Source organism: Cupressus sempervirens, chromosome 8 (assembly GCF_028749045.1).
Source record: "Cupressus sempervirens isolate cs-2001-9-10 chromosome 8, ASM2874904v1, whole genome shotgun sequence".
Lineage (NCBI taxonomy): Eukaryota > Viridiplantae > Streptophyta > Pinopsida > Cupressales > Cupressaceae > Cupressus > Cupressus sempervirens.
The window spans coordinates 773,357,714-773,381,769 of NC_143125.1; the positions used below are offsets into that span (position 1 = coordinate 773,357,714).

Sequence of the window (24,056 nt, forward strand, 5' to 3'; positions counted from 1 at the left end):
ATTAAATTTTTATTCTTAAACTATTATAACTCGCCTCAACTCACTATTTTCTAACTATTAAATTTTTAATCTTAAACTATTACAATTTCCCACAAATACAAGCCACTACTATATTATTAAAATTATATTTATTTATTTATTTTAATATGTTTCTTATTGTCTTGTCTCATCTTTTGGTATCTCTTGTTTCCTACTTATGTGGAGACCTAGTCTATTGTTGATAGGTCCCACTATGTTATGACATTAGTTAAGCAATAACTAAAATTAATTAATTATGGTTCATGATATGGGTGATGCACAACTGCCTCCTGGATTCACATTCCATCCCACTGATGAAGAGCTCATAACACATTATCTCATTAGAAAGGTTTTAGATGACAATTTCACAGGAAAGGCCATTACTGAAGTGGACCTCAACAACTATGAGCCTCGGGGAGGGTTCAATTCCCTCCTTTATTATTCACTATGCATATAATCCCATACACCCATTTGATCTCGAATGATGATATGTACAGAATGTTGAGTGTCTGTGTTGAGTGCTCCAAAACAATCCATTTCATGCCTTCATCTATACACAATGTCTTTCTAGTTTCTTTCTACTCGCACACCCATTTCATTTCATATGATCATCTGAAAATTGTGTCACTCTAAGCTCTCAACTGTTTTCTCTTGATTGATCATCTCATAACTACTGAATGAGAGCTTTGGGATAAGCTATAGGCACCCATCAAAAGTTTCAACAGATTTCAATCTAGGATATAGTATTAGAAGCTATATTTCATGCCAATCAAAAAATCTTCTTGGCCATGGCCTTGGGCAATATGAACCAGCTAGATGAATGCCACATTCATGTTTGATGAAGAAACCCTTCCTGAGAAAGGGGAAAGATTTTTTGTTGACCACTCAGTTGTTGTTCTCCTAAAGCTACATGCTAGAATTAGAAAAAAATAGACTCATCTTTGGAGTTGAATCTACTTCTAGTTATAATGAGCAAGCTTCTATTAGATAATGGAAGCCAAGAATTGGGGACTTCAAGGCAAATGAGTTAAATAAAAGGGGATTTACACTAGAAGATATGCACTGTGAATAACAAAAAGATTTAAGAGAATTAATGAAAGAGGATATATGTGTAACAAAGATTGTTTGTTAATGATTGCAACCCATCATCTATAAATTTGTTCTCATCCCAAAGCACATGATAATGTGTTGGTCTACTGGTCCCCTATAAATGATAAAAACCAGATTAGTTTTTGTTATAATACATGGCAAAGAAAGCATGACAAGTTGATCTAAGAAATAAGTATTATACCTGTATCCTAGCATGACTGTAGAGATAAAAGTTGAATTTTGTGGGATGGAAGATTTTGGAATCAACCACAGTGCCTAAAATATAGGAAACCCACATCAACATTACAAATTGACACCTTTGAATAGAGTGGAACAGTACTATATAGCCTTATATGACCTTCATACCTAGCAAGATGTTCCCACTTTTGTCTATAGAATGCCTATTTGCATGGTTGTTTGCAAATAGTCTAGTATGGTGCCACTTTTGAACAAAAAATGTCACTAGGGGTTGGTAATTTGGCTCAAGAGATGCACAAGCCTATTCACACCACAGAACTTATAGTTCATATAGCATTCATCTGTCTTCTTGAACAAAATCCAAAGAGAATACAAACAAACTAATGAGCCATGCCAATCTCAATTGAATAGCAAGTACTATTGTGAGTATTAGGAAATTGATCCTACGAATAGCATCCAGTTCATAAAGTAGAACTTGGTAAAACTACCCTTCACTTACACCATCTCTAAAGAAATACCAAAGCTATCACTAAGGAGACATGAGAAATGCAAAATTAAATCTCACCACAAAAACCAATCAAGATGAAATAAATTACTTATAAAATATGATTTGCAGAGGCTTTTGTCCTATTGCTCTACAAAAAAAAATCAATAGCTCCCTGCAAAGAATCAAAGTGAAATAATGATTCAAATTCCTAATATCATACTTTAAATTTCGAGTAGCAAGTGAATTTCCAAAAATCATATTTTTAATTTTTCGGAGCTGTAACTTGTCTAAGAATTTTCAATTTCATTGATTGGTTTAGTGTTAATAAAATGCATAATGATCACTATTCCTATCTAAGATATGACTATGGTGAAAGCAGAGCATTAAAGTTTTTACCTTAACATCTCTATCATTTTCTAAGCTAATAGAAAGAGTGTTTTAAATGTAAATAAATGTCTTGTCTAGAATCATTGTGATACTTCATAGCCAATTCCAATTTAATGTTACAAACAACTTTGCACTATCTATATCTCTAACATATGAGGCCTTTTAAAACTAGTAATATTGTAGTCATTCATCAATTCTCTGAAGATTGGAATAGTAATTCTTAGCCATACCACATAAATGAAAATTAAACGCAAGCCCCCAAAAATTAAAAGCTTAGGACTTTTAAAGTGAAACAACTACCATCCTAATAGATTGATAGTATTAGATCACAAAATTTGAAAATTACACAATGTCATCAAGTCGGTCAAAATCATGACAGTTCACATCAATAACACCAATAACAATCATCAATGAAACAACATAGAGCAGGGTTAGGGTTTGAAGATCTTACCATAAAATTATCATAGCTAGAGCTAGCTAGAGCAAAGCTTACTTCGGTAAGCAAATCATCTGAGCTGAGACTGTCATCCAAATATGCTGGAACTACTGCTTTGATGGCCAGTGCAGATGATGTAGAAAAAAGCTCCACATGATCACTACCACAAGGGAAGCAAATATATCATTTCAAGTAGGAATATAAACTTGTTTGATGACATGAAAAAGGAAAATATTTCAGCCACTACAACTAGTTTTTGGATTTAAATACAAGGATTAGATTTTTATAATAAATCATCTAAAAAACACTAAAGGTGGTGGTTTTGCTATGGATTTGAACACTGGATATTGACATCTATACTAGTGACAAGTTAAATCATTTCAACCGAACTATATAAAGCATTTGAGGACCTGTAAAATAAATTCTTTCAACCATTGTCGTTTGCTGAACATATATGGAGAACAAAACCATTAGGAGCGTCATGCAAATAGTACATATTATAGACTTTACATAGAGTAGACTTTGAAAATAGATAATGTGAAAAAAATTAAAGGATGTCAATTATTAAATGATCTATAGATTTGAATATTGAAATTTGATATATCTACTTGTAATGAGCTAAATCCCATTCCAAATTAAGAGCCACTCAACCCTCAAGATATTAGCTTCAACTTCATTATTATTGGTTTTCCAAGAATTGAGGAGAAATTGCCATTGGGGGAGACATGTTTCCCAGACATTTGAACTGTAAATACAAAAGAAAGATGCTGGAAATTATTGACCATGGGGGTGATAAATTTAGATTTTTAAATGCTAGAAGATATTTAGATACCTTGTGTTGGTGATACTTCTCCCTGACTCTAGTCAATGCACACCCTTTTCTATTTAGTTGTAAATTATGCAATGCATGAATATAGTCCTTCATCTCTGATACTTTATAGCCTCTGTAATGTTGTAGCATAGGATTCTAAAGATCGAGGACAATAAAATCTTGTTGAAATTTCAGTACAGACAAGACCAAACAAAAAAATGACTTGATGGAATTTACATTACCTAGGGGCAAGTTCCAGGATCAAGAGTCATCCTTTCCACAAATACAGCTTATGCAGCTATCATTGACGGAACATAACGGAGAAAGTCATACTCAACAAGGTTATGTTTAGCAAGACAATTGCCCATGAATTTCAAATGTAGAGATGGAACTTGAATGAAAAAAATTATGAAGGTAAGAATAAAATACTTTTATATATTAAATAATTTTATCTCCCTCATAAAATAAAAGAAAACTATAATGTAAAGCTGCCTTATATCATGTTTGAGCAGCACGGGCAAGGTGCGCCTATTCAAATTGAGAAGGGAAAATGAAAAATGAGTACAACATTAATTTATCATGATTGTTCTGTGGCTTACATTTGAATATATCAATCTTTTTGTTTTTCATGTTAACTTCAATGAAAATAGTCACCAAGATTGCTCCACAAAAAACATTACCTAAGAAAGCTCTTAGTTTTTGGTGTTGTCAGATCATATCACAAATAAATTAGTACATCAATCTCCATTTCTAACACCTATTAGTATTAAGATAAGGATAATTCTCATTTTAAGAATACCGTCTAAGAGAGATGTGACAAATTATCTTGCAATACAAAATGAAAATTGTACCTCCTCCCTTGTGTAAGTATTATTTGTAATGTAACAAAATTCTTCCACATGTGGAGTACAAATTTCTTCATACTTCCTGAAAGTGACATCAAAGAAGTAGTTAAAAAATGACAAAAGAAAAGAAAAGAAAAGAAAATTTTACAGTAGGCAAGAAGTAAACATGAGGCAACAAGCATGCAAGTAACCCCAAGAAGCTGAAGCTTTTGTCTATTGACAACATTTGCAGAGAGAAACTGATCAATATAAGACACAGTTAAGTAAAGTGTATCTGGTACAAGCTTGTACTCCTTGGCAACTTGTTGCAACAACCTAATTTTGAATTGATTATTTAAAATTAATTGCACAACTACAATAGGGAAAAATAAATATACAAATAGCATGAAGAAATGCAATAAGCAACAAACCTCAACAAGCCAATCAACAAGCATGCCCCTCATATTTACATTGATCTCCTGTTGAATTATTTCAATGTAACAAGGTAATGTTCATCGTTTTAGCTGAAAAAGTAATTGATGACTTTAAGTATTGATCAAAAGAAGCTTCAAGAAAATGTCATAAATTCAGTCTAGCTTGACACATGAAATCGATAACATTTTTGCTTCAAGTACCTATATTACTTCATTTAAGCTTATAACATCAATAAAAATTTTCAATTTTTAGTGAAGATATGTATCAACTAAATCTATATCTAGCACACCACATAAAAACAAAGTAATTCACCACTTCCTCTGTAGAACATTGTAGATTCATCCAAGGATCTCTAGTGATATGCCTATAAAAAAAAAATTACAACAATAAGCTGAAGTTGTTAAAAGCATAATACATCTAACAATAGTGATAATTATACTAACAAGAATTAGAAAAGTTCATATAAAAAAATCAGCTCAATTGAACAATATAAATTTTCTGGACCAAGAATAAAAGATCACTGTGAACAGAGAAAACCTCTATAATGTGTAAGTTATCATAAATTTTTGTGGCATACGCAGTACACATCTAAGGATCACCATGGTCCAAATCAATATCAATATAGTGAGAATGGCTTGAGCACCCCACACCTTCATGAGATTTGACTAGAATGGCAGGAACTCCTGACATTTGTAGAAGATCAAAACTATGAGTAAAAAGCAGAAAGAAGAGAATTTGGAAAAATCGATCAAAATAAAAAACAAAACTTAATGAATTATATGTTTAGGTACTCTTAATTAGTTTACGAAATCCCAATAAAATTACCTTGTTTTGAATTGTTCTTGAGCTCTCTCGATATGTGCTGATTTTGGCAAATTTTTTGTTTGAGAGAAGACACTAATGCCTCATTAGCATACACTAAAGCATTTTCATTATTTTTTTCAGGTACAAGTTGTTTGCATTGTAATTGCACTAGTATATTCTCTGCAGTTGTAGTTAGATCTTTAGAATTAGCCTGTATATCCTGTGCATTCAATCCATTGCTCTTTTTTTCACCAATCCCAACATCATCATTGGAAGAATGATCCTTGGAATGGCAAGGAACAAATATCATATCCTTTTCAATTTCTGCAACTTTGGTATCTATATTGACATTCTGAATAATTCCTTGGCATTTTCCTTTGCTATTGTTACCCAGGGATGCAACCTAACCTCATATCGCAATACAAATAAATTATATATATCTGAAAGGAAAGTGTAAACTATTCAACATACAATAGTGAGAATTTCTTCAAGTGAGAATAGAGGAGATATGACACAAATAGTATCAGGTTCTCTTGAAGATATGCGAAATTTAAATCCAGACACCAGTGTGCATAGAATACTAAATTAAAGTAGAATTTTGCCATACAATTTAGACTACACTATCATTTCTCATCATCTCCCTGAAATAACATGCAAAATATAAAAGTTAAAACCAACATAAGTATGCAAAATAAAATTTAGTTTTACCTTACATGTCCTAACTCTTGGCAAAGCTGGTTCTCCATATTTATACATATTAGTCACATCTTCAAGTACTGCTCAACATTTAGCTAGACTAGTAGCATCATGTAAAGAATGTGTGGTGGAATCCTCGGATGCTGGTCTTTTTCTCATCTTTCTTTGGCCCAGCAAAGGAAAAGGCGGGGGTAGTTGGTTTTCACAAGAAACAATGTTATTGTTAGATGTGGACTTCACAACCCTGGCTCGAGTAATGTGGACATTATTAAGCTATTGTGGTGCACTCATGGCTTGGTCACTTAAGCAATAGTGAAATATACAAAGCCTGCCTCTTTTAACCCTGAATTTCTAAATAATGTTGTAGTCATAAATATAATGAAGGAACCAGTGTACCAGTGTCAAAGTAAAATGAGTTTTGAAGTTACTATCATATGCCTTGCGTGAATGCCAAAAAATTATATGCAGATAACATTAAAAATAAAAGTTGAAACCTAAACAACAATTTCTAGATGATGAAACGTGCAACTTATCAACTCCCAATCAAACCTTGCTGATGCTCTGATGCCACTTGATGGATTTATACAAAGTCATGTGTGGTGGCACATGATAAAAAAAAATTAAAAATTATATTCCTACTAGTTTCCTACGAGTGAGCTCAGCTGCTACTTTCACACTACCAAGATGATGAATATTTGAGGCAAATTGTGTAGTAATAACTCTTCCTTTTGCAGAAGAAATCTTTCTTAATAATGCTTTGGCAAAATCTATTTCACTGGTAGTTCTTCTAGGTGAAAGAATGTGGAGTCACTCATCATCTGACAATAGAACAAATTTCAGCAAGGAGCATAATCTAATAGCTATCAAGTAAATTTGATATTCCAAGCACTCTGATACCATAGAGAAGCTGATCAAATCTTGAGCATGGCAAATAAAATAGTAGTTTTATAATTCACTGACACATATTAAATAATAATTATCTAAGAAGTATTCAATTATATTAAACACAAAACCTTGATCCTTGGGAAACAACCATGTATTCATTGATTTTATACTAAGACACTGAGCCAAAGGTATTCTATTTCCATTTTTCATTTGACACCCTACTAACAAACAAATATAAAATATTTTTAAAACTATATCTAGGAAAATCCTCATCAAATGGGTATATGAAGCTTCAATAGAACAAAATGTTATGTGAACTGTAGTTAAATAATATGGCTATAGTTTTTGTTTAAGATTTGCAACTATTATACCCCATTACAATTTTATTTTCAAGCTTCTTATGCAAAAGGATTTGCTGGAAAATAGTCAGAGGTCATTTAGTGAACTAGAAAATGACCCCTTCCTGAAATCCAGTCAAAAGATTGATGTTAGATATTTTCTAGGGCAATTGAGGGATACAAATCTCTATAATAATCTCAATCCACATATATGATGTGGCTTTGAAGTTTTGAATGGTTCAGAAAGATACATATTTAATAAATAAGCTTCTCAAATACAGAGTAAAGAATTGTTCAATCTGGCATCTTAAAATTCTCCCTTGATACCTTAAAATCAATAGCACTCTCATCTTCTAGGGAGCATATATACTGGCAATCATATCAAGCCCTAAAGCATAGAAGAAAATAGCATAACATTGCTAAGATACATGTCAGTAAGGATAGATGGGAGAAGGGTGTGTGGAGATAGCGAGACCTTTAATTAGACTGAGATACGACACCCATCCAGAAAAATGTTGCACTCTTAGAGTAGTGTAGGATATTTGTGGAGTTTTCTGCTTGTATAAGATTCCCAAGCTTTACCATTCATGGATTTTGTTATCTTTTCATTGCTAAAACTCAGTTGTTTCTAAGATTTTAATGCATTAACCTTCAAGTACACAATCAAAGTTCTTCAAAGTTGTATCATAAGTTTAGTTCCTTTTGAGGGATTCCTTCTAAATTCTTATGCATGGAGATGTGTATGTGTGTAAAAAGATAAAGATATTGTTAAGAAGTGGGGGGCATTGAGAAAGACTGGATGGATAAGTAATGCCTTCATTTTCCCAATCCAAGCATTGTTATAGAAACTGATCTATATAAAAAGTGGCAAATTTGGAGAGGACCCATTTTTGAAACTTTAAGAATCAATTCAGCTCACCATAAAATACCCAATATCTACCATTAAATTTTGGGTTATTAAATTTTGGGTTGCCCAATTCAAGCATGCTTATTGAAAGGCATTATATTATCGACACAGGGCTCTCAAATTACCAAGTCTGCAAAAATATTTAGGATTCTGCAACATAAGAATTCATGCTCAAGATGTTAAATTTTGGATTACCCAATTCAAGCACCTTATTGAAAGGTGTTACATTATTGACATAGGGCTCTCAAATTGCCAAGTCTGCAAAATATTTAGGGATCTGTAATATAAGAATTCATGCTCAAGATGTTAATGTTTATACTTCACTTTGATAGCCTCTCTTCAATTTTTATCAACATAAATTAAGGTAGCAAGAGTCTAAACCATGAACAATCCATGACAAATAAGAGTTTTTCCAAGAGATATTGGGAAGTTTTGGATCTCTACAAGTTGTGTTTCACTATCCCTGTCTGTTGTTGCATGAAAAAACAATCTCCAGGGCTGCATCATTGGCCTCTCATATAGCCCAAGATCAAGCCTCAAAACAACATTTTGTCTCATTGGAAATCCATGTGACAATTACAATGCAGTATATCTTAGATCATATTAAATCCTATGGCTATCGATAGTTTGGCTTAAAATTAAGCATTGCCTAAATATGAAATGTCAGGTACTGGTAAAACCTGAGATTAATTGTTTATGTTTAGCCTACAATAATTCTCATTGCAAATGTGGGTTTCATGGAGTAGAACTGCTCTTCCTTACCTCCTTAACCATTTGGAAGTAAGATATATACTGATGAAGAGTTTGTTTGCTTTCATTGTTCTTTGATTAAGACCATTAATGTTTGGTAACTTATGCAGGAGAGAAATAGATTTAGTTCTTATTTTCTCTCTAATATCTATCTACTAGATGAGGGAAAATTCAATATGATATAGATGGAGGAAAGAAAGATAATGTTGATGAAAGATCAAGTAATACTATCCTTAAGGCAAAACGGGGAAATACTGAAAAGAGAATCTTCCAAGGCTCCATCTACACCTACATAATATAATGGGTAGAAAGATACTAGGACAACTGAGTTACATATGCACAACTTAACTACCAATCAAGGCATATTTGATCAATGTCCTTGTTTTTGTATTCATTCTAAGTTACTCTTTGGTCCAAACTAGTTATAGTTGAGTAAATTGCTCCATTTGTAGGGTTATAAAAAAGAGTTATAAAAGTGAATTAAAGATGCATTTAGTGTCTCTGTCAGAAGGTGTTGTGATGATTATGCAATAAATATAATGACAGAGCCTCATAGTTGGTGAGCTGAGTTCCCATGAAGACACTAAGAACTCACACCCATGTGATTTAAATAATCAACTCCATATTCATGCATTGTGATCCTCGTGACTGATTTAACTACCATTTTCTACACAATTTTTCTTATAAAATAAAATTAGGGGCGATAAATGTTCATCATCAGTACAACTATACATCTAAACTTTCAGGGATGGAACAAGGAACAAAGTATTAGAAACGTATGTGACATGACATAAGTCAAGATTGTTACTAATATTGAGTTGGCTGCATTTTGAACTCTTACAAATTTTGAAAGGTATTCTCCCTCTTATATTGACAACTATTTGAGTTACAGACATGCGATAATATCAAGCACACACTACAAATTTTATTTATCTTTTACAAAATTGTTCTATTAACTATTACTGATCCATTGAATTGCTACTTTACAGGGTATGAAATTCTGAATCCATTCCCTATATTGATTTCCATTTCTATAAATTGACACAATCAGAACAAAAATGTCTAGCTAACAATCTATGCATTGCAGTGTCGTAAAATATTTTGAATCTTTGAAAAGGCCTAGGTCAACATACCTATTTTAGCAAATAACCCTTCAATATTTTTAACAGATCTCTCCAAATCAGAGAGAGGTGTGTAGGCATGCTCGGTCAGAGTGTTTTTGATCACCATAAAACATCCCAAATGTAAGTCTCATCTAAGAATATCCTGTAGATTACATCTACTAAATAACACTACATGCATACAAACTTTCTTTCTTATGGTTTGATATTATGTATTCTCTTTCTTTAATTGCAAATTTTTCCTATTTGTAATCTTCCTTTAAAGCTGATATTGTTTTCCTGGATTGCTCGAGAATTTTCTGTACACTTTTAGATACAGTTCAAAAAGGGGATCTTCCAAAACTAAGTTACTACATAGTGACACAGAATCCTCCCTTAATTTATGACCATTCAATTATTAGAAAACTCAAATAATAAATGTCTTCTAATGACATTAAAAAACACAAACTATATAAAACTTCCTTTTTAGCATTACAATAACTATCTTGAGCTCCAATAGATCATACACCTCTACCGTAGGTGGAAATTGTCATTAATTGTTGCAAATCAATTTTTATGCAAGCAAAAATGAAGATGGAACAATCATATATCATCTAAAACATCATTTAGAATGATTATGTACTTGCAGAGCTGAGGAAAATGTGATTTATAACAATGAGAAAGAAACAATCCTCAATGTATCTTTGTCTTGATGATAAAGTAATATTTTTGTAAGTCAGATTACCTAATCGGTGCAACTGAATGATTCATTTTGTTGGAAGCTGCCAAAGAACTTAAACAAAAAAAAGAGCATAATAGTTGAATATAACTGTCCTACAATGTTGTCATTCTATCACTATCACTCTTATTCCAATGGTTCATGCCTCCTTCAAGAACTCTCTTAGGATAAATATGAAGATCTCAATAACCTCAAAGCCCATGAAACTCAGAAACCATCTAAACAAATTTGATCACATTCACATTATCCATGAGAAATGGAGCACATAACTTCATAGAAACTAAACAATAAATCAATATAAGATTTGAGGATTGTACTTCTACAACTATTAGGAAGTAGTTTATATATGTGAAAGAGACGGACTTCCAAAAATTGTCACTGATCACAAATTAGAAAATCATAACAACTTTCTACACAACTACTCTCCACACATCATTGTTCATACTAGAAGACGAGATTTGAAGCAAATATTTAGTATTAAATCTTATTCATCTATTCTACAATTCTTAGTCTTTTAAGAAATAGCTCACAGTGGGCATATGTCTTAAAGAAAAGTGCAAATGAAATTTAACAAACAAGAGTAGTAACTGTAAAGATGATAAAGCATTTCCAAAAAAATTGATTTTGAGCACACAATAATCCAAGTTTTATCAAACATCAAGAACTCAAGGCATTCATCTATGGCCAAAACATTAACAATGGAGAAGCTAGCCAAAAACTTTTTCACACTTCATTGTTACAAAAAACAATTTTGTCTTTCAAGTCATTTCCTACCAAGCAAAGGATGGGACTGCCATCTCTACTTCAGATTTTCATTATAGATGAAGAATTAATAAAGGAGAAGTGAACCAAAAACTTTCAAGGCTTCACTGGAATAGAAAACTATTTCAGTATTTCAAGACTTTTACCAAGTAAAGTACGTGCTTACTAACTTCTAGATTTGTGAAGCTTGCTAAAAAAAAATCTATTATCATCCATTAGTATGAATTCAATATTTGGACATAGATCCAAATGGGTGAGAGAAAATCTGAGCTGCAAAAGGTACAAGGAATTATAGAGAGAATACAGGTGTCCAGTGAACTAAACTTTAAGATATAACCAGTGATATCAGAAATATAAAATTTCCATAGCTTTATTCTTGCACTTAAATATATGCTAACCCTAAACCTAAACATCATCTATAAAAAAACTTGGTGACCTAAAATAATTAACAATGGCTTTGTTTTTTAAATTGCGATGAGTAGAAGAGAAAGAGAAAATGTAAAGGCATTGAATAGATTTTGAATCCGCCTCTGCAACTTTTTGATAGATAACAAACTTGGAATAATATCTAATGACCAAATTTAAAAATGTGAATACAGTCCTCATTCTGCTGCTAAATTGGACAATGGAGGCTCTTGCTTGAAGAGGCATAATCGGTAATATAGTTTTGTCCTATTTTGCACTAAAATTATTCTAAAGCAGGGTATAAGGATAGCATGACTAGTAAAGGAAGTGGCCATGGAACCCTATACAGTTATCTTTAGACAAGCTGAGATTGGGATAGAGAAATCTTAGCTAGCAAAAAGTACAGTGCAGTTGATTTTGCACCCACTTGCTATACCAATTCTTCCAAGTCAAAAGTAATGGATAGTGAGGCAACTGCGACAAATAAAAAATTACCCCCCACTGAAAACATTAAATCCCTTGAGCCCCATGAGTGTAAAGTTCCCATTAGATTAAGAAATCATGGCCAAATGCTTTCTTTTCAGTCACCAACAACAGGATAATACTAGAACTACAGGGTCGTTGATTCTTACCTCCTTCTCCTCTCCTATTGACCCTGTACCAAACTCCCATCCACTGCAATCACCATACACATGAATTTTTTTTAACACAGTCGTGATCTTTTATTATCACATATATTCTAAAGGTCAAAATTTAACCAATTTAACCATGGTCAAAATTTTGACCATATCAGGCCAATTTTTTCAAACAAAATGAAAATAGGCCTTTGGTCAAAAATTTTGGTAAAAAATGGGGGCCTAATGTACTAGTGAGTTTGTAATAAGCATACAAAAATAATGATGATGAAGTGTAAGGTAGGAGAATCCACAAAGGAGATGTCCTAGCCCCCAACAAATAACTACACAATAGAAACACAAAAACAATGCAAGATCTGATATCAATCACAACTCTTTATTCATAAAATAACTGATTAAATGCAATGTGTTGGGCTGTAAGGCCTTCTTGGTTATGACCAAATACAAAGGAAACAATAGTTCTACAAGATCCAATCCAAACCCTAGCTATTCTAGATCCACACTCTGATAGAAAACTCCAAGGAATATCTAAACTTGTGCTGACAAGCCCACTAAGAAATCTCCTTGTTTCCCAAGCCACAACAACTAGCTCTTCTCAAAGTTCACTCCTCTACCACATCCTCTTCTCAAATATGGATGAATAATGACTAAAGATTTCACAAGACCCCCTACTTATACCCAATTAAGCCACAAGGTATCTTAGTAAGCTACAAATTAGATAAACCCTTATATTAAACACATGTTGAGCTAAAAGTCGGTAAAAGGGTTACAACACTTATTAAATACATCAAGAACAATTAACCAAGACCAAAATAGGTCCACAAAAACTCCATCAAAATGCCAAAATATTTAAGAACCTCAGATACCCCTGCATAAAATGAACAATACATAGAACCCACTTACTAATTGGTTATATTATTGATCAATCTATTGGTAAACATATTGTTCTTTTTTAATTAACTCTTTAACTACCCAAAATCTATGAACAATGACTGATTACAATAGCTAGGAAAGCATAACTAAATAACTAATTTCCCTTTGAATTTATAGGTACAACTCCCTTGAATTTATGATTTACAATGAATTTGTTTCTTTGTAAATCTAAGATGATATTTGTTCTTGACCAAAGAATAGGAGAGGAAAACCAAGTTAGGCCTAGATAGGAATTAACTCAAGCTAGAATCAGGGTTTTAATACCAACCAAATTTGTGAATCCACACATCTTATGAGCCTATGAAAATTGATGATGCAGTAATGAATTATATTTATATGAGCACAATGCTTAAAAGAAATCTTTTAACTTCTAAAACAAAAGAAACTAATTTAAGAAACAATACTGGGAAAAGCCTCTTTTAACTTCTAAAAATACTATAATTATCTTTAGTCTGTTGTATTAAAATAAGGGAACAATGCTATGTTAGTTCCTTAGTTTAATTCAACTCAAAGAGATGTTTCTAACTAACTAAGATAGACAATGGCATAGTAAGTAATTGATACAAAACACATTCAATTTGTTTATGCAATTTGAAGCATTGCACACAAAAATTTAGCTAACCTTTCATTAATGTTTCCATCAAATACATATAGGATTCTAAGATGAACCATTACAAAAAGTAATTGAATTGATTCATCTCCTCAAAAATGACAAATGGCAAGAAGTCAATTATCAGTTACAATTTCACATTAGAATACAAAAGAGTAGGAGAAATATCATTTGATTTTCTTCCCCTTTTCTAATTTTTCCTTATAGGCTTTGGCAGCGATGATAATTGGAATGAGCTTCTTGTGTCTACTGACATGGATGTTGGTGTATCTGAGAAGCCATTTGGAGTGTTCCCTAGCCAAATCTTTGATTACACTCAACTGATCTTGCATCTCCTCTGTTGCTATGTGTATGCATCCATTGAGCCATTGGAGATCTAACACTCTGTCTTGAGGGGTAGAAGATCTCCCTGTTAATTTATCCAAATAGTAGGAGAAATCTTTTTTCATAACAGAGACTGCTACTACTCCTTTCCCTTGTTAACTGGTCAAATTCAATATGTAGGCCCTTTATCAACTCATAATCTTTGTCTTGCTCTTCTTTAACCTTGCCTTCTATCATCTACAATCCTTCTTCTGTTGAAGATATAATTTTTTCTTTGAAGCAAAGCCTCATCTCCTTTCTATAGAATCTTGTATTCAACTACTTCTTTGTCCTTAATTTTTCTGATCATGTGTAAGAAGGAGATGCAATCTTCACATTTTTATTTTTCCATAGAAAGAGTTTCTCGGTTAGCCAGGATATTATCATTTTTTATCTCAAGCCTCGACACTGCATTACCTAATTATTCTATAACTACAAGCCTTTTAGACTTGAGTTTCTAACTCCAACTCCTACCAATTCTCCCATAATGCTTACATCCTCTTGTGGCTAAGAGATGATGGCTTGAATGTCCGTAGCTGTGGGATCACTCGTAGGTAGTATCCCTAAAATGCTTGCTAATGGAGAAACCAATTATCTGATGAAGCAGTTGAGCTCATGGATCTCTGTCTTCAACTTGACATTGGCAAGATTGAGGCCTTCATGATCTTCTTCCATCACTTCATTAGTTGATCTCCATAAGCCCACTTTAGTGTCATGGCTAACCTCTCCTACATCCAAAGACTATAATGTGAAGTTAGTTGTAGTTAGGTCTTCAATCCTGCCTTCTTTGGTGGGCTTGACAATCTCCATAGTTAGGTGTCATGTGTCTAGATCTCAACCAAGGATAGACAAAGTCTTCTTTTTCTTCACTTTTCTCAATGTTGACCTAGAGTGAATGGCTAGAGACAAAGTCTCTTTGTTCAAAGCTTCATCTTCTATCCTCTTCCTCTTTTTGTCCAAAGTATTACTGAACATCTTTCTTCTAATAGGATTCAAGGACTTCAAAGATGAGGAGAAAGGGTTTCTTGGGGTATGGAAATGAAATTTGGAACTTTAGGAATATTCTCTACTTCAAATGTTTTCTTCACTGCTTCATCTGACTTCGTGGATTCACTCCCACTACTCCTGCCATCTCCAAGGCTAACAACTTGTATTTTAGGACTACATGATAAAAGTAGTGCTGCACTTATAGATGGGATTGGAATACTTTGGGACTATAGAACCATTAGAACCATAGTACTTTTTAGTTCTTCCACCCTCTTCTTATCAGCTTCTGTCTCTTTCCTGATCACTAGTACTAAACCATCCTAACAAATTTTGTTTAGTGGGATGTTCTTGTCAGGAGGTTGATCACCTCCACTGGCTTGTTGAGTAGGTCCTTGAGTGAGAGGTAGAATTGTGCCTAAAGCACCCCCAGGGGAAGATGAAGTTGCTACTACATTTGGGGAGAGCTGAGCAGATGCACCTTTACTTCTATTTTTCCATCCCTTGGTCCACTCAACCCACTTCTGGGTCCTCTTGTAGATTCTTTTCCTCATCACGTCCAAGTCTTCTGGGTCAAAGCTTATAGGTATTCCTTAACTTGGTCAAGTAAGTCATGCTATACATATTTTGAACATTATCCTCAACTCCTTCCACATCTATATTTACTTTTTATAGCTTAACTTGGTCCACTATCACTCTTGCAAAAGCGTGATCATTGCTTTCAAATTCATCTTTACAATCAGCCCAGTAGTCTTCAATTGTGTTGACATGCTTTATTAAACTCCCAATCTACAAAAAATCTTTAGCATATCTGTTGGGGTCGAACATAGGTCTTAGGACCTCATACATATCCATGTGGAACTTCTTCTCAAAAACCTTCATCATATCCTTAGCATCAGACTGGGTGTCACAACTGAATGCTCCAACCTTCATAGGGAACTCATACCCTTTCTTCTTCAAACTTTTGCTTAGGATGTTCACTTGCATGGCTTATCAAATGATCTCTATTAAAACTATCATATCATTGGGATATGTTGGTAGCTTCAAAGGAAATCCATCAAAAGATGCAAGATGCGAATAAGAAAAATATGAAAAATGAACAAAATAATAGGCAAATTGATGGATGGTGGCCATGGCTTCATGTGAGAATCTCCTTTCTAGGCACCCTTGCAATTCCCTATAAATTCTCATAATAAATGCATCATTCACTTTTACATAACCTGCATAACTATTTTGCATCTGGAGACATGGATAAAATTCATAGGACTTGACATCATCTAGGAAATCTTTTAAGCATGGGAGACTAGGCCATATTTATAAAGAGGCTAGCATATAAATCAATAATGGGGACATTTATAATGAATTGTAAAGCTTGGCTGCTTGGAGGGTGTTGGATAGAACCTCACTTACCTCTTGCATCTAATTGGTATACTATGTATTTGAACATATAATTTGAACCAAAAAGAAGTACAGTTCATAAAGATTTAAGGCTTTGGTTTCACCTCTCAATCTTTGCAAAGGAACCAAAATATCAATTATCTCTAGCTTAAGGTTGGTTCCAAACAAAGTTTTGGGGAATTTTCTCTAATCACCTAGTGGCTTCTAGAACCATGTTTGCATGATATCTTTCCTCTAGATCATCTTCTTCACCTTGAATTCTAAAAGGGCCCCACTAATAGTTAGATCAAAAACTCCTCTTGTTCTAGTATGTGAAGGCAATTCACCACCATTTGTCTATTGATTGAAATCAATACGGTGTCATCGTGTATAACTATCTGGAATGATGAATACATTCATAGATGAGATCTAGGGCTTGAAGTGCAATTGGGAAACTAGTAGCTTCAACCAAACCACATACTCAGAGCATCTGTGAAGTCTTTTAGTTGAGACTTGATCCTAGTCAAACTATCAAAATTGACAAATTATGTGGCCATAGCTTATGAATGACATTTTGAATTGAAAAATGAATAAGACAATGGATACTACAGTCATTGGCTTTCAAAAGCTACTCGTATTGATAAAATGAGAAATCAAGGAAACAAGGTAACTCATTCAATTGCCTATGTGTTTTAATACTAGGATCTCAATTCATCCATTAAACTTCAGGATTTAACCTGTTATTTTATTTTTCATTTTCCTTTTAGCTTCAGAAAGTAACCTCTAGAGTACTCCGTTGATGAAAATATACCAAGCGAGATCTTGACCATGTTTTATTTTTGTAATAGTTCATTTCAATCTAATATCATCCTAACATATGGTAGATTCAATATGGGAGCCAAATTTTACCTATTGACCTAATTTCTCTGCATAGTCAAAAAGTTTCCTTCATGGGTTGGAAACCTGCCGAAGAGAATGCATTTTCCATCTCTTCGCCAATGCTTCTTTATTTGTTGAGTCTCTAGTAACCACATGATTGGTCATTAAAGATTTTTAGCTTAGGTGCATGGATTCACTTGTATGTCACTCAACATATTGTATTTCACATTCATCCATTTTGTAGAAAATTGTCTTCATGGGTTGGAAACCCGTCGAGGAGCACACGAATTGAGGTTTTTTGCTAAGGCTTAGTACTTGAGTGACAATGAATCTAGATTATGTTTAGGAGTTTAATCCCAGATTCAAACATCAATTTTCCTTAGAATATCTGCCTTTTTAAATATTTTTAAGCTAGATACATCTTCAATGGAGCCTTTGTGGAAAATTGCCTTCATGAGTTGAAAACTCGTCGAGGAGAAGGCGATATGAGATTTTTTGCCAATGCTTATTTTCTTAGCCATTGATATGTCGAGCGACTGTTGTAAAGACATATGAATTTTAGAGAACCTTCAAGAGCATGTGAACAAAAACATGAGAATGATTCATTTGTAATGAGTGAAAATTGATCTCTATCGGATTGGGTATTAAACATACCTAAAGTACTACATGACAAAAATAATAACCCACCTGGCTTAAAGAATAGAGAAGGCATTTTGGGAAAATCCAATAAAGATCACCTATCCTTCAGGAATCTACCTAGACTCAAACATTCATGGGATCAAAATTGACTTCATCAAAATACTTCAAAATTCACTTTCACCAATACTTTGGAAAACAAAAGTGGGGTAGTAACTTTCTCTATTTGGGGTCTTCAACATTCTCATGTCCAAGAAAGGAATCCAAGCTCTCTAGTTTCACAAAAATGAAAAGTGGCTACATAACAAAACTAAAGTGAAAAAAAAAAAAGCCTAACTAAGGGAAACTAAAACCAAGAACTAAATGAAACTATGATACAATATAGAGGTTACCTATTTTCAATTTTAAATATGATATAGCTTTAAGTCCTAACCATCGTAGGGTAGAGGTAGTACTTCTTTATCTAGATATGCCAATTTGAGTGAGTTATTTTTATAAGCTTGATGGATGATAAATGGTCCATACCAAAGCATGTCAAACTTCATGTGCATTCCTTTTGGTGCTCTTCATTTGTCCCACAATAGTATAATGTCCCCTACCATAAACTTATGTGGTCTAGTTTTTTTGTTGAACAAGTTCTTTACTCACATTTGATGTTGCATAATATGGTCTATAATTTCTTCTCTTTCTTCCTCAAGCTTAATTAGATACATAATTCTTTTCTCCAACCCATCTTTGTAAATGTCATCCTTGATCACCATCCTTAATCTACTAGTGGCCAATTCTAGGGGTAGGGGAAGACTGGCTTTTACTCTGTAGACCAGCTTGAATGGGGAAATTCTAATTGCCCTCTTTGGGGTCACTTTTTCTACCCAAAGTACTCCATGAATCTTTTTGTGCCATGTCTTCTGACTATCAGATACCATTTTTTTACGATGTTCACCAAGTTCTTGTTGCTAGACTCAACTTGACTATTTCATTTTGGATTGTAGTTAGATGAGTGAATGATTGTTATGCCATACTCAAAGTAGAACTTAGCAATTTCAACCGAAGAAAAATATGCTACATTATTCATTACCAATTTAATATGCACACCAAACCTAACCAATATGTTCTCTTTTATGAATTCACAAACTATTTTAGAAGTGGTCTTCACCTCTACCCACTATGTAAATTAATCTATCATAGTGATGATGTAGATGTGACCGATGCTAGATGTAGGATTAATAAGACAATTGAAATCGAGGCCCCACTATTGGAAAGGACCTTTGATTACTATAGAGCTGAGAGGTAATGTGATTGAATGAGGTCTACCTATGAAAATTTTCCTTTTTTCACATTTTGACACCCATTGGTAAGTGTCTCTAAACATTTCGAGTGAGTCATAACATTTCTGCAATATCTTAAAAGTGTTGACCGATGATGAGAAATGCCTGGCCACATGCTTCATCATGAAATGTCTTCAACAATTTCTCTTGCTATCATTTGTCTACACATCTAAGGAAACTCTCATCTATGGATCTTTTGTATAATCTATCATCCCAGATCACATACTTGGTGGCTTTCAATTAAAGATCTCTTTTTTGTTTCATTGTCAATCCTTTAGGGAATTCACCATATGTTAAGAGATATGTGATATTTTCAAACCAAGGATCTTGTAGAATTATAGCCAAAACTAACTATTTTTCCTCTGGTTCTTCACCATTTCCATTTTCTTCTATGGCTTTACCTAATGCATTACCCCTTACTAGTTTCGTGGGTTTAATCTCAATGTCATACTCCTATATCTTAGCTACCCACATTTCTTTGGTATTGCACCCTACATCCTATTGAGTCAACACACTCTTCACTGTAACGTCAGGTACATGAACCAAAAAATGAAAGTGTAAGATATAAAATCTGAAATTTTTCATGGCTTTCACCACAAAGAAAGTGTGCTTTTTGATTTGAGAATATTTCAGCTCATGATTCTTTAGGGGTATGCTAAAAAAAGCAATAGGGGGTTGTACCACTTCTTTGTTATCTTGCATAAGAATAGCTGACAAGGTGTGTTCAGAAGCATAACAATAGATCATAAAGTCTAGTTTATAGTCCAGATGACATAAGATTGGGGCATTGACAATGACAGTCTTTATATTCTTGAAGGCTTGTTTTCCCGCATCATTCCACTTGAATTTTTAATTCCCTTTCATCATGTCTACAATGCATTTAGTGGTTTCGAAAAAATCAAGCATGAACTTTTTTAGGAAATTCACCTATCTAAAAAATGATTTAACTCCTATCTTGTTTACAGGTAGACTTAGTCTTTGTATAGCTTCAATTTGTTTAGGGTCAATCCTAATGCCTTCTTGCGATACTATATGGCCAAGAAAATTTCCTTCTATCACACATAAGAAAAATTTCTTAGGATTTAGAAAAATTCCATGTTCTCGACTATTGGAAATATAGATGGAGTAACTGAGAGGGGGGGTGAATCAGTTAGCACAAAAGTAAATCCACAAATCCTTTAGATGTCTTAAAACAAATACTACTGCAATTTGGTAGCCACACAAAAAATGTTGTAACTCGGCAGATTAACTTGTTACTAATCTTTAAGAATTCACAATTATTAACATGTATGCAAAAGAAATAACATGAACACAAGAGACACCAGATTTAACATGGAAACCCAATATAGGAAAAACCACCAAGTAACTAGCTACCAATTTTCACTCTTTTGAAGTGAGCTTTGTTAGGAGCCAACTTGGTTAAAGGTTACAAAACACACTGTTAGGTGTGACCTTGTTAAAGGATTTGATCACCATGTTAGGAGTGGCCTTGCTAGAGGTCTTTTGAATAATTCAACTAAACTGTCACCTTGTTAGAGGATTTACAAAATGTCTGTTAAACCAACTAGGTTAAGAGATTTTGGAATCATTGCTACAATGGTTAGAAAGCAACAATGAAGTGACTTGAATGAGATGCAACTTAACTTTGCTGATACACATCTTTGTTCTACTTCAATAGATCCTCACTGATCGAATATAACTTTGCAGCTCCTCAAGGATATCTGATCCTCCCTCAAAGTTTGCTCACACAATCAATATGCTTACATGCTTTCTCATTACACTCATCCATACATTTGAATTTCCAACTTGACCTTTTATTTATACCTTACAAATTTGTTAAGTCAGCTACAATACAAGTACATTAACCAATAATCATCACACCAGTGTGCTACAATCATTTCATAGAACAATTAAGCTTAATTCCCTAAAATAATGAAATCCTTCACTGGTTGACCCAACTCAGTAAACAATGCTCCAAAAACAATTCCCTGAATTAACCATCTCAACTCGATTAACACTGCAAATTCTATGAAATCCTTTAGCTAACGAGTGAACTTGGAAATAACTAATTTCCTTTCCTGACCTTGTGAACTCGGTAAGAACTATTTTTTCCCATAGTTTCCTTTGATGACCAAGTAAGCTTAGTACACACTAAAATTCCTTTTCTAACCTTGTTAGCTCAATCAAAACTATCTGCACAAGGTGAAATCTAAGAATTCTCAGTAGACACTATAAATCTTCATGCAGACCAATTGAGCTTGGTAAGCTATGACATATGACTTGTATGGCATTTGTGTAACTTTAAAGACAAAACATAATTGGATAATTGTATCCAACAATCTCCCTCTTTCACATTTATGGCAACACAACATGTCATAGCATAATGAAATTTGAGAACAAGACTTTTTCTAGAATTTTATACCCTAAACTTTAGTTATCTGTAGAAGAACTCTCCCTCTTGCATAGTAATCTCTCCTCGTTGCATAAATTCTTCCTTCTTGCAAATTTTAGGAAGATATGATAGTAGACTCTCCCTCTTTGACAACACATTCCAAAGACAACACAACTCAAATGAATTTCAATGTACCTTAAGTATTGATTCATATGTAATGACTTCATTACTTTGCTGCATCAATTGATAGATCTTCAATTCCATTCATGTTGATGCATCGCTAAAACTTCATTTTAGTGAGCTTTAGATAGGGGAATGACCCCTAACTTACCTCTTAGATACAAGAATGCATCCTTACATAAAGGCTTAGTTCATATGTTAGTAATTTGTTCTTTTGTATGAACATATTCCAATCTAATCTCCTTATCTTGCACCAATTCTTTGACAAAATGATATTTTATTGCAATGTGCTTGGTTTTCGAATGCATCACTGGATTCTTAGATATGTTGATTGCACTTTTATTATTACAAAACATAACAATAGGTTCTTTGATTTCCACCTTCATGCCTTCCAATAACTATTTAAACCAAACAATATTACAATAATTTACTGCTGTAGCAACATACTCTACTTTTTTTGTAGATTGGGATGTACAATTTTACTTTTAACTTGTCCAAGAAACCAACCTCTTTCCAAGAAAGAATGCTCCACCACTTGTACTTTTCCTATCATCAATGTTTCCTACCCAATCTATATCAGTAAACACTTTCAAATCTAGATTACCTCTAAGTTTGTACCATAATCCATAATCTTTAGTTCTTTTCAAATATCTCATGATTCTTTTGATTGCCATCATGTGATTTTCTCTTGGTTTTTCTGAAAATCTAGCTACAATGCCAACTACAAGGGCAATATCTTGCCTTTTATGAACTACATATTGCAACTTTCCAATCATAGATCTATACAATGTCTGATGTACCTCTTTTGATTCATCCTCCTTAGTAAGCTTCAATCTAATACACATGAGAACCCCAACTAGTTAACAATCTTCCATACCAAACATTTTTAGTATCTACTTGATGTATTTTGATTCTGTAATGTAGATACCATTTTTAGTCTACTGAATCTAAAGAACAACAAAGAATTTGACCTCACCAAACATAGACATTTCAAATTCCTTGTTAATTTGCTTTGAAAATTCTTTGCAAAGATCATCATTCCCTGTGAAAATAGTATCATCTAAAAATATTTCTACCAAAAAAATCTTATTATATGGTCCTTCCTTGATATACAAGCTATTATTATCATTAATTCTATGAAAACCAATCTAAATAAGATAGTTATGTAGTCTTTCATACCATGCTCTAGGGGCTTGTTTCAGACCATACAATGCTTTATGTAATTTGTAGACCATGTCTTTCTTATCTAGATCAACAAAACCTTCAAGTAATTCAATGTAAAACTCTTCATCTAGTATACCATTGAGAAATGTTGACTTGACATCCATCTAATAAACTTTGAATCCTTTGTGTGCAGCATATGAAAGTAAGGTCCTGAGTCCTTCCAATCTTGCAACAGGAGCAAAAGTCTCTCCATAGTCTATTCCTTCCTGTTGAGAGTATCCTTTGCATACTAGTCTAGCTTTGTTCCTTGATGCCTTACCATCTTCATTCAACTTATTTCTGAATACCTAGCTAGTTCCAACCACATTTTTTAATCTTTAGGCGTGGGTACAAGAGTCCATGTTTTTTTTTTCTCTATTTGCTCTATCTCTTCATTCATAGCCTCAATCCAACTTTTATTTCCTAATGCATCTTTGACACTTCTAGGTTCATAATCAATAAGTA

General features: G+C 33.4%; 1 pseudogene; it reads right to left on the reverse strand.

The window, feature by feature from the left end:
* Positions 1-3,294: 3,294 nt before the first annotated feature.
* Positions 3,295-6,476, reverse strand: LOC149544697 (cyclin-A1-4-like; annotated as a pseudogene).
* Positions 6,477-24,056: the final 17,580 nt, after the last annotated feature.